The sequence below is a fragment of the Berghia stephanieae genome, chromosome 10, assembly GCF_034508935.2.
Source record: "Berghia stephanieae isolate SIO BIC M18660-M18661 chromosome 10, UCSD_Bste_1.3, whole genome shotgun sequence".
Taxonomy (NCBI): domain Eukaryota; kingdom Metazoa; phylum Mollusca; class Gastropoda; order Nudibranchia; family Aeolidiidae; genus Berghia; species Berghia stephanieae.
In genome coordinates this window covers 45,377,430-45,388,950 of record NC_088369.1, presented here as the reverse complement: position 1 = coordinate 45,388,950, position 11,521 = coordinate 45,377,430, and the positions used below count along the sequence as shown (strand labels likewise).

The following is an 11,521-nucleotide window of genomic DNA, read 5'->3' as shown; positions in this document are numbered from 1 at the left end:
AGTAGTAGTTTGTAGTAGTAATTAAGAGATTTCATCTAAATTGATAAATCGCAACCAGAAGATTGAGTGAAGTAACTCAAACTATTGAACTCTCCATTAAAAAAAAATTCTTTCCTTTTTCACGTTCAGTTCAGTTTTTGGGATCTGGGTCAAGTCACGTAATATCGAAATTAATGTGTCTTGATTGTGACCAATCCCTTCAACACGGTATTACGTTTAGGTGATTAAGATGCTAAAATTTGGATTTATAGTAAGAAATATTAGCATAAGGTCACGGTTTTATCTTGTATTTGGAAGATTGGATACACTTTCTTCAACTGTAAAACCCCGAAAATTTCACATCCTTTTCTCTCCTGCAATGATTTGTCATTGCCACCCAGAAATCCCATTTTGGGATCTGATACAACCTGATATATGACCGTTTTAGGTGTTGCGTCACAACTTTGTTTTCCTTTTTTTTTTTAAACAGAAAAACAAAGAATATGAAGTGTCCATGAACTTTACGTCACCCTTGAAACCTACATTGAAGGGATTGTACCTCAGCATTTATAAAAGAAATAACGAAACGGTGTAAGTAGACAAATCCCATCCTTCAAATCATCCTTCCATCCATCCAATCATTCGCCAATTCATCTGTCCTATTATCCATCAATCCATCCATCCAGCCATCCCTTTCTTCTCTTTTCTACCTCCTGTTTTCATATCTCAATGTGATTTATTTTTGGTTGGCATCATATAGTTTCTAATACTGAGCAATTAACACACATTTCTTTTAGTTTATTTTGTATATATTTTCTTAGGGCTTTAGCCAGATGAAGCTGACATCATTCTTCAGCAGCTCTCGCAACGGGGCACTGTGAGTACATATGTCAGGGAGAAATTTACCCAAGTAGGTCACGAACCCAATGAACCTCTTGATTTCTACTTTCCTTGACGGTGCAGACATCTTATTCAGAGCTTCGACTTTGGCTGGGTCTGGCTTTAGTCCGCCCTTTGAAATGAGATGACCCACATAAGCCACTAATGGCTGTCGCAGCTTGGTTTTTTTTCAAGGTTAAGTCTCAAGTTGAATTTTGTAGCTCTCTCCATGACCTGGCGGAGTACTATGTCATTCTCCTGTACAGTCTTATCGGTGATGAGAATATCATCTATCCCTGCATACGCACCAGGTATGCCGCCAACATATCGTCTCTAATCCTTTGGGATAGTTCAGGGGCAGCGCTGACTCCAAATGGCAGACGCAGCCAGCGATATTTGCTATGGGTGTGTTGAAGGTTGTGAGGCAGGATGAAGCTTCATCCAGCTTAATTTGCATAAACCCATTTTTGGCATCCGGCGTAGAAAAGACAATAGCACCAGGAATTCTGTTGCAATTTCCTCTATCGTCTTCATGGGATAGTGTTTCCCTTAAATAGCTTTGTTCAGGTTTGATGGATCCAAGCACACCCGAACTTTGTCTCCTCGTAAAGCGACACTTATACTACTGACCCACTCAATAGGCTCCTCTACTTTTTTTAATATGGCTTCGCTTTGGAGTTCTATCTCTTTCAATTTTGAGATTACCTTGTCTTTGAGAGCTACTGGTTGTCTCAATTGAGCGTAAATAACGCCCTTTGAAACAGTTTTCAGTTTTATTTGGTATTCCCCTAGGAAAGTGCCACTCGCTTCAACTATCTTGGAGAACTCTGTTATCAACACGTCATGTATAAAGAGGAAAGGCGCACCAAGAGTCCCAGTCTCTGCAACCTCACCAGATATCACATTTTCTTCTTTTAGGTTCACTACTTCAAATCTCTCTTGAGTATTAATATAATTGAGGGTGCCTTTCTAGACAGTGTATCCTACTTGTCTAATGTGATGATTGGAATATGTTCTAAGGACTCGTTTTGAATCTGAGTTTAACTTGGTGTGAAGTTTCTTGAAACGAGTCAAGTGTTCGAATGTTACAGTTTGCTCCAGTGTCTATTTTGAACTCTAGTTCCTGATTGCAGACTTTCAACTTCTGGCTCACTTGCCAGTATTCTTTTGCTTGTTTGTAGTGTTAGTGTAGATTGCTAAAAAGCCATCACTTGAATGGCATTTGTCCTCCTCTTCTGTTTCTAGAAGTGGTGTCTCGAATTCTCTTCATGCAGACTCGAGCCCGGTGGTTTTCTTTAGGAGCACGTTAGAATGTTGGTTTCTGTGCTACAGAAGATTAGCAAGGTCGGGCTAAATGCAGGGAATATTCCGATTGGCAACTGCTTAGCACGGCACTAATGATCAATTGCTAGGCTGTGTTTTGATTTATGGTCGGTTCTTAACCTTGCCAGGGCATTTTGATAGGTCATTTTAGGTACCGGTTTGCGCGGATTGTCTTTTATACCAATGAAAATGGCATAATATTGTCTTTTATACCAATGAAAATGGCATAATATTGTCTTTTATACCAATGAAAATGGCATAATATTGTCTTTTATACCAATGAAAATGGCATAATATTGTCTTTTATACCAATGCAAATGGCATAATATTGTCTTTTATACCAATGAAAATGGCATAATATTGTCTTTTATACCAATGAAAATGGCATAATATTGTCTTTTATACCAATGAAAATGGCATAATATTGTCTTTTATACCAATGAAAATGGCATAATATTGTCTTTTATACCAATGAAAATGGCATAATATTGTCTTTTTAACCAATGAAAAATGGCATAATATTGTCTTTTATACCAATGAAAATGGCATAATATTGTATTTTATACCAATGAAAATGGCATAATATTGTCTTTTATACCAATGAAAATGGCATAATATTGTCTTTTATACCAATGAAAATGGCATAATATTGTCTTTTATACCAATGAAAATGGCATAATATTGTCTTTTATACCAATGAAAATGGCTATAATATTGTCTTTTATACCAATGAAAATGGCATAATATTGTCTTTTATACCAATGAAAATGGCATAATATTGTCTTTTATACCAATGAAAATGGCATAAATTTGTCTTTTTACATAAAATGGAAAATATATATTTATCCAATAAAATGATAATATTTTTTTTTACCAAGAAAATGGCATAATTGTCTTTTATACCAATGAAAAGGCATAAATTTTTTATAACCATAAAATGCAAATATTGTCTTTTATACCAATGAAAATGGCATAATATTTCTTTATACCAATGAAAATGGCATAATATTGTCTTTTATACCAATAAAAGCATAATATTTTTTTATACCAAGAAAATGGCATAATATTGTCTTTTACCAATGAAAATGGCATAATATGTTTTTAACAATGAAAAAAATTTTTTACAAAAAAGGAAAATTTGTTTTTATCATAAAAATCAAAATTTATTTTATACCAATGAAAGATAAATTTTTTATCAATAAAATGATAATTTTTATACCAATGAAAAGGCAAATTTTTTATTACCAATAAAATGGATAATATTTTTTATCAAAAAAAGGATATTGTCTTTTAACCAAAAATGGCATATATTGTCTTTTTACCAATGAAATGGAAATTTTTTTTATAAATGAAAATTTTTTTCAATCAATGATAAATATATTCTTTTATCAAAATGATAAAATTGCTTTTATACCAATGAAAATGGCATAATATGCTTTTATACATAATGCTATGTTTTTACAATAACTATTTAAATGAAATATTACATAATGCATATTTCTTTTTACCAATAAAATGGCTATATTTTTTATACCAATGAAAATGCATATATTGTCTTTATACCAATGAAAAGGCATAATATTGTCTTTTATACCAATGAATGGCATATATTGTCTTTAAATAAATGGCATATATTGTCTTTACAATGAAAATGCATATATTTCTTTATACCAATGAAAATGTAATATGTCTTTTATACCAGAATGGCATTGCTTTACTGAAATGCATAATATTGTTTTTTACAATGAAAATGGCATAATTGTCTTTATACAATGAAATGCTAATTGTCTTTATTTATACCAATAAAATGGCATTATTGTTTATCCAATAAATGGCATATATTGTCTTTATACATGAATATGCTAATATTTTATCATAATGCTATTCTTTTACCAATGAAATGGAAATTGCTTTATAATAATAATTGTCTTTACCTGAATGGATATGTCTTACCATGAATGTAATATCTTATCCATGACACATATATTGTTTTATACTGAAAAGCTATTTTTTTATACATGAAATGGATAATATTGTTTTTAACCAATGAAAATGGCATAATATTGTCTTTTATCAATGAATGCATATATTGTCTTTTACCATGAATGGCAAATTGTCTTTATACATGAAAGGCATAATTTGTCTTTTCATGAATGGCATAATATTGTCTTTTATACATGAATGGCATATATTGTCTTATACCTAATTTTGTTTTCATGAAATGGCATAATATGTCTTTATCATAACTATTCTTCCATGAAGTATTTTCATGATATATATTTTACCAATGAATGCTAATGTTTTTATCAATGAAAAGGATTGTCTTTTCATGAAATGCAATGTCTTTAAGAAGATATTGTTTTCATGAAGATAATGTTTATATGAATGTATTGTCTTTATACCAATGAATGCAAATTGCTTTAAAGAATGTATTGTCTTTCATGAATGCAATTGTTTCAGAAAGCTATTGTTTTCATGAGGCTTTTTTTTTCAAGATGCTATTTGTTTTACAATGAAGGTTTGTTTTCATGAATGGTATTTGTTTAGCTATTTTTTTTATGTGTAATTGCTTTCAATTGTATTCTTTTAAATGCTTTTTACATGAAGGCTAATTTTTTGAACTATTTTATATAAATAATGTTTCATAATGATTGTTTTATAATGTTTCACATAATGTATTGTCTTTTACATAATGGCTATGTCTTTCTATGGTAATTTAGCAAATTGTCTTTATAAATGAAAATCTATTTGTTTTTAACCAATGAAATGGCATAATATTGTCTTTTACATGAAATGATATTTGTCTTTATACCATGAAATGGCAATATGTCTTATCCAAGAATGGCAATATTTTTAACCAATGAATGGATAATATTGTCTTTATACAATAATGGATAATTGTCTTTTATACAATGAAAATGGCATAATATTGTCTTTTATACATGAATGCAATTCTTTCATGAATGCTAAATTGTCTTTTCATGAATGATAATATTGTTTTTACATGAATGGCATATTTTTTTTTTACATGAAATGGCTAATTTGTCTTTACATGAGGCTAATATTTTTTCATAAAGGATATTGTCTTTACCATGAAAATGCTAATATGTCTTATCATGTGATAAATTGTCTTTCAAGAATGATATTTGTTTATACCTAATGGATATTGTCTTTTTACCATGTGGCTATTGCTTTTCCATGAAGCTATATGTTTTATCATGAATGCTATATTCTTTCATAAGGATAATTTTCTTTATACCAATAATGGCATAATATTGTTTTTTAAATTATTTTTAAGAATGATGTTTTTAACAATAGCATATTGTCTTTTCAATGAATGGCATAATTGTTTTTATACATGAATGATAATTTTTATACAAATGGATATTTGTTTTATACATGAAGGATAATTTGTTTATCATGAAATGATAATTCTTTTCAGAAATGGATATATGTTTTCCAGAATGCATATGTCTTTATACCATAATGCAAATATGTCTTAACCAGAATGCTAATGCTTTAATAAAATGGCAATATTGTCTTTTTACATGATGGCTTATTTTTTACAAGAAGGCATATTTTTTTCAGAATGGCTATTGTTTTTAATAAATGGCATATGTCTTACAAAATGCTTATGTTTTTACAGAAGCAATTTTGGCATAATATTGTCTTTTATAACCAATGAAAATGGCATAATATTGTCTTTTATACCAATGAAAATGGCATAATATTGTCTTTTATACCAATGAAAATGGCATAATATTTTCTTTTATACCAATGAAAATGGCATAATATTGTCTTTTATATACCAATGAAAATGGCATAATATTGTCTTTTTATACCAATGAAATGGCATAATATTGTCTTTTATACCATGAAAATGGCATAATATTGTCTTTTTATACCAATGAAAATGGCATAATATTGTCTTTTATACCAATGAAAATGGCATAATATTGTCTTTTATACCAATGAAAATGGCATAATATTGTCTTTTATATACCAATGAAAATGGCATAATATTGTCTTTTATACCAATGAAAATGGCATAATATTGTCTTTTATACCAATGAAAATGGCATAATATTGTCTTTTATACCAATGAAAATGGCATAATATTGTCTTTTATACCAATGAAAATGGCATAATATTGTCTTTTATACCAATGAAAATGGCATAATATTGTCTTTTATACCAATGAAAATGGCATAATATTGTCTTTTATACCAATGAAAATGGCATAATATTGTCTTTTATACCAATGAAAATGGCATAATATTGTCTTTTATACCAATGAAAATGGCATAATATTGTCTTTTATACCAATGAAAATGGCATAATATTGTCTTTTATACCAATGAAAATGGCATAATATTGTCTTTTATACCAATGAAAATGGCATAATATTGTCTTTTATACCAATGAAAATGGCATAATATTGTCTTTTATACCAACAGTAATATCCATGGTGTATTCGTTTAGTTTAAGCGGTATAATTTTAGGTTTGTAAAACATCTCACGAATTTTGACAATGTAGGAATAAATCAATATGGTTGGCCTCGTTTAACTTTGTCTGCCCAACCGGAAGAATAAATTAGTCAACTAAAAAACAAAGAACAAAAAAAAAACAAAAAAGAAAAAAAAACAAAAAAAAAAAAAAACCCCAACAAAAAAACTTTTAAAAAACAACAAACAAAACAAAAACAAAAATTAATAAAATACAAAGAGTAAGCAAACAAAAAAAAATACCCCTTCGTATACACACAGACTGACAGACAGACAGACACACACACACACAAACACACACACGCACATTCTGTCACACACACACACACACACATTTTGTCACACACACACACACACACAATGACAAGAACAATATTATGGTTTAGGTTATGGTTAAACTCGTTTTATTTGATCTGTCCAATAGCCTAACACTTGCACTAGACAGAGGTTTGTGGAGTTAAAATTACTAACTGGATAAACAGACTGACAAACTCGAAGTGACGCATACATTCACGGCAAGAGTCTATAGATACTGCGCAGCCATATTCATTCAATAGCGGATTTTCCGCCAAATTGGCAGATTTTTATCATCACGTGGCGGGGAAAAAATGGCCGGCGGATGGCGGATTGTTTTGGCGGATTTTTGAGATATAATGAATACACAACTTTTTAGAAATAATATTATAGCAGTCAAGTCTAATTATTTCTCCTTCCTCCCCCTAGGAACATCTAATGTGCGTTTACTGTTGGCCTAGATCTATAATACACAACTTAATTCAGATTAACTGAAGGTGAAAACAATATCCGACAGTCTATCTCCCGTTCAACCAAAATCAAAACTCCTAAGCTTCGTGCCTTTAAAAAAAAACAGTTGTGAATAAGTGAGTTGCGTTTAGTAACATAATGTTTATTCCGAGACAATACACTATTGTTGATAAAAGTGTTTTAAATCAAATGGCGGATTTTTTTGGGCAAATGTCGCAGGTGAAGTAGAATAATTTTGGCGGATTTCTGGCATAAAGTTGGCGGGATTTTTGCAAAGGCACCTGACAACACTGCTTCCGTTTCCCGTATCATCCATAGTCGTCTGCTATAATTTATGATTTGACAGTGTATTTGATTCGACAATTTTATGTAAAAAGTGAAGTGTTTTGCATCTAAATCAATACTTCTTTCCATTTGTATTTAGATTTGATAGGCCGATGATGCATAAATATATTACAATATTAACCCTATTCCACTCCCAATTTTCATAGTCCTATTCATACTCCATGGGGTGGATTTACACCCCTATTCCAATGATAAGAAAAAATGTGAGTTACCCTATTCTTTTCCATTGGGGTGGTTTTACACCCCTAGTCAAATGGTAAGAAAAAAGCTTTTTACCCTATTCTTATCCAATGGGTGGTTTTGCACCCCTAAGTTAATATAGGAAAATATGAAAAGAACTATTATTACTATTGCTTTTATTATTATTATTATTATTATTATTATTATTATTATTATTATTATTATTATTATTATTATTATTATTATTATTATTATTATTGTTATTATTATTATTATTATTATTATTATTATTATTATTATTATTATTATTATTATTATTATTATTATTATTATTATTATTATTATTATTGTTATTATTATTATTATTATTGTTATTATTATTATATATTATTATTATTATTATTATTATTATTATTATTATTATTATTATTATTATTATTATATTATTATTATTATTATTCATGCCGCCAGTTTTTACCATAATTAGTGCAAAGAACAGAGATCATAAAATAGAGTTTTGTTTCACAGCTTGTTCTATTTTTATTTTTTACATTTTCCACACCATGACTCTGACTCTGATCCAACTTTTTCATTCCTTCCCCTTCCTGTTTGTCACATGTTCCTGTTACAATAATTACACCACAGAGCAGATGTTCCTATCTCCCTGTTCCTCAGGTTGTTCTATTTTGTTTTGAATATTAATTTGATTCATTCGTTACAATAAAATCAAAACAAAGTGAAAATGGCAGCGGATGCAAATAGGAATGTTTTTCAAGCATTTCAAGGGCCCTCAACAACTGAAAAACAGTTAAGACTTTATTGAGCTCCAGTCAGTTCATCTTTCAGATCCGTCACTCTTAGAAAGAAGTTTCAACTCTACATCAGGTAAGTCCCTTCTGAATCTATTCTTGTTTGTTTTGTTTTGTTTTGTTAGGGTTAACTTCTCTTTCAACTACTATAGGTCACATAAAGATACTGCACTACTTTGACAATTATTTGTGCGAATCAGACTCAGACATGCAATGTAGCACACATCTTAGCCAGTAAGTGTTGACAGACACCAGGCCAGCCAGCCGTATCACTTTTCCTATAATATGCCACGTCTGGCAGGGAGCTGATAAAATAACTGTGTGTTTGTCTTTGGTTTGAGAAGCTTATCTACTGTACAATTTTGAGCATATAGGGTCACGTAAAGCACTTATAGTATAGGGTCTACTCTGGATTCACTTCCGGAAAGATGTATTTTAATCAACGAACATGTAGTCGGTAAATCCAATTCTAATATATATTGAGAAATTCATCTATAGTAAGTATGCACACAGACCACCGTGTTCTTTCATTTTGCTTTATCATATGTTCCATTTATTTACTAACATTCAATTCAAGGAGGTTATTGTCGCACCAGGAAACAAATTTCTTTCTTTCTTTCTTATAATTTATTTCGTTATTATTAGTAATTAGTCCTTGTAGAGTTGTATCGTCAGCATATTTTAAAAGGGGTATGTTTAAGTCTCTACAGATGTGTGCCGCGAAGACCTTGCTGATCTCAATTATGAATCTTCCCTCATTGATGATCCCAATGTACCATATTCAACTCATTCAAATGAACCAAGCTTACAGAATATGGAGCGGCATTGCAGCAGACCCTGTGGCCAGAGCAATGAAGTGTTTTCTGAACCTAACAAATGCTCTAAGGTTTGACGACAGGACTACTCGAACAGTCAGAAGGGCCAGGGATGTTTTTGCGCCAATCAGGGATCTTTTTGATACCATCAACAATCAACTTTCTAAGATATATACTCCAGACATGAACCTTACACTTACAGTGGATGAGCAATTAATCCCATGGAGGGGGAGAGTCAAGTTTCTTCAATATTTGCCAAGCAAACCGGATAAGTATGGATTGAAAATATTCTAGATATGTGATTATAAGACTGCTTATCCACTGAAAGCAATTCCCTATCTTGGAAAATGTGGAGAAAGGCGGACAAATTTAGGAGGAGAAACTGTCAAGGAATTAGCTATACCATATTGCAAAAGTGGTAGAAAGATTACTTTTGATAATTTTTTCACGGACAAAGAGCTTTTGTTATGGCCCAGAAAGCAAGGATTGACAGGAGTTGGGACAGTTCGTAGAGACAAACGTTTTCTTCCTGAGAAATTCAAACATGGCAAGGATTTGAAAAAAATCAGAATCAAGCTTTGCTTTCACCTTTGAATTGTCTTTAGTCAGCCATAAATCAAACCACAAGAAAAATGTAATTGTTTTGAGTTCAATGCACAATTCTAAGGATGTTGATGACGAGCCCAAATGAAAACCTGAAATGGTGAAGTACTATAATCAAACAAAAGGTGGAGTTGATACGTTTACCAAATGTGTCACAGTCTGACAACCAAAAGAAAGTGCCGAAGGTGGCCAATGGTGATTTTTTACAACCTGTTGGACACGGTAGGAATTTCATCTCAAATAATTTATAGGAAAATTTTTCCACAAAGCGCTCTCGCACAGGAAAAGAGAAGGGCAGAGTTTCAGGAGGACTTGGCAAGATGCCGATTGCAGGATCATCTATCTCGCAGATTAGTCAGATTAGCAAAGCTGAGGAAGCCTAACATTATGTTAGAACTCTCAATCCAGCATGTTTGTGAAATATGGAAAATCACAAGACCAAACCATTCTGAACAAATGAGACAAACTGCTAGTGGTACACCATCAAAAAGCGAAAAGGAGAGCAGGGGAGATGCTGGGGCAGCCCAAGGAAGAAGGACCGGAAATTTAGAACTTCAAGCAGTTCATTTGACAGATTTGTTTGTAAAGAGCACTCACTTCTCGTATGCAAGTCCTGTTGAAAGTGATAACAAGAGATAATGGGAGGCAGAGAGTTGAGAGAGGATGACAAACTGATAGACAGACAAAAAGAAATATGTTGGACCCTGGACCCTGGTAGACCAAAGGAAGGGAGGGGGAGGGGATTGGCATGTTGCTCGATGTTACATTCTTCACTATTCTCGTCATTCAAAGTCTTTTCTGACTGGTAAGTTTGCTTTGTTATCAAAGTTATGAACGTTAATACTGTTATAATGCCTTTTTAAAGTTATTATGTTATTACATTTGACTTGATATTTTTGTTGTTACCCTATTAAATTTTGATTTTGAAACTCATTTCTTCCAGTTGGTTACGAGAAGAAATAAATTTAATTCATGTTTCATGTTTTTTAAAAATTAACTGATATGCGTGTCATATAATATACATATCAAAAATTAAAATAAAATAGTTGCCACAATGTTATATTTCACTTGTTCCAAAGATAAAATTTAATTTCAATAAAATTCACTTGGTTTTTAAAAATAAAACTCATTATGGTCTCAGTTTTACTTATTGTGTTATTGTTTTTCTATTTCATGTGTGTTTTGTATATACATGTATATAATACTATCAAAATAGGTGAATGAAATCCTTGTCTGTTTATTGCTTGTTTATATAGGTATTTGATTTAGTTGCTCATGTTTTCTCTATACATAGGATGGGGTGTAAAACCACCCCAT

General features: G+C 31.3%; 1 pseudogene across 1 annotated transcript in view; it reads left to right on the top strand.

Annotated features, from left to right (window-relative positions):
• LOC144980680 (aminopeptidase N-like) overlaps window positions 1–11,521 on the top strand; it is an 83,855-nt pseudogene that overhangs the window by 28,981 nt on the left and 43,353 nt on the right. Inside the window, exon 5 of the transcript XR_013646929.1 lies at window positions 470–570. The product of XR_013646929.1 is annotated as an aminopeptidase N-like (transcript). The remainder of the gene's footprint in view (window positions 1–469; window positions 571–11,521) is intronic.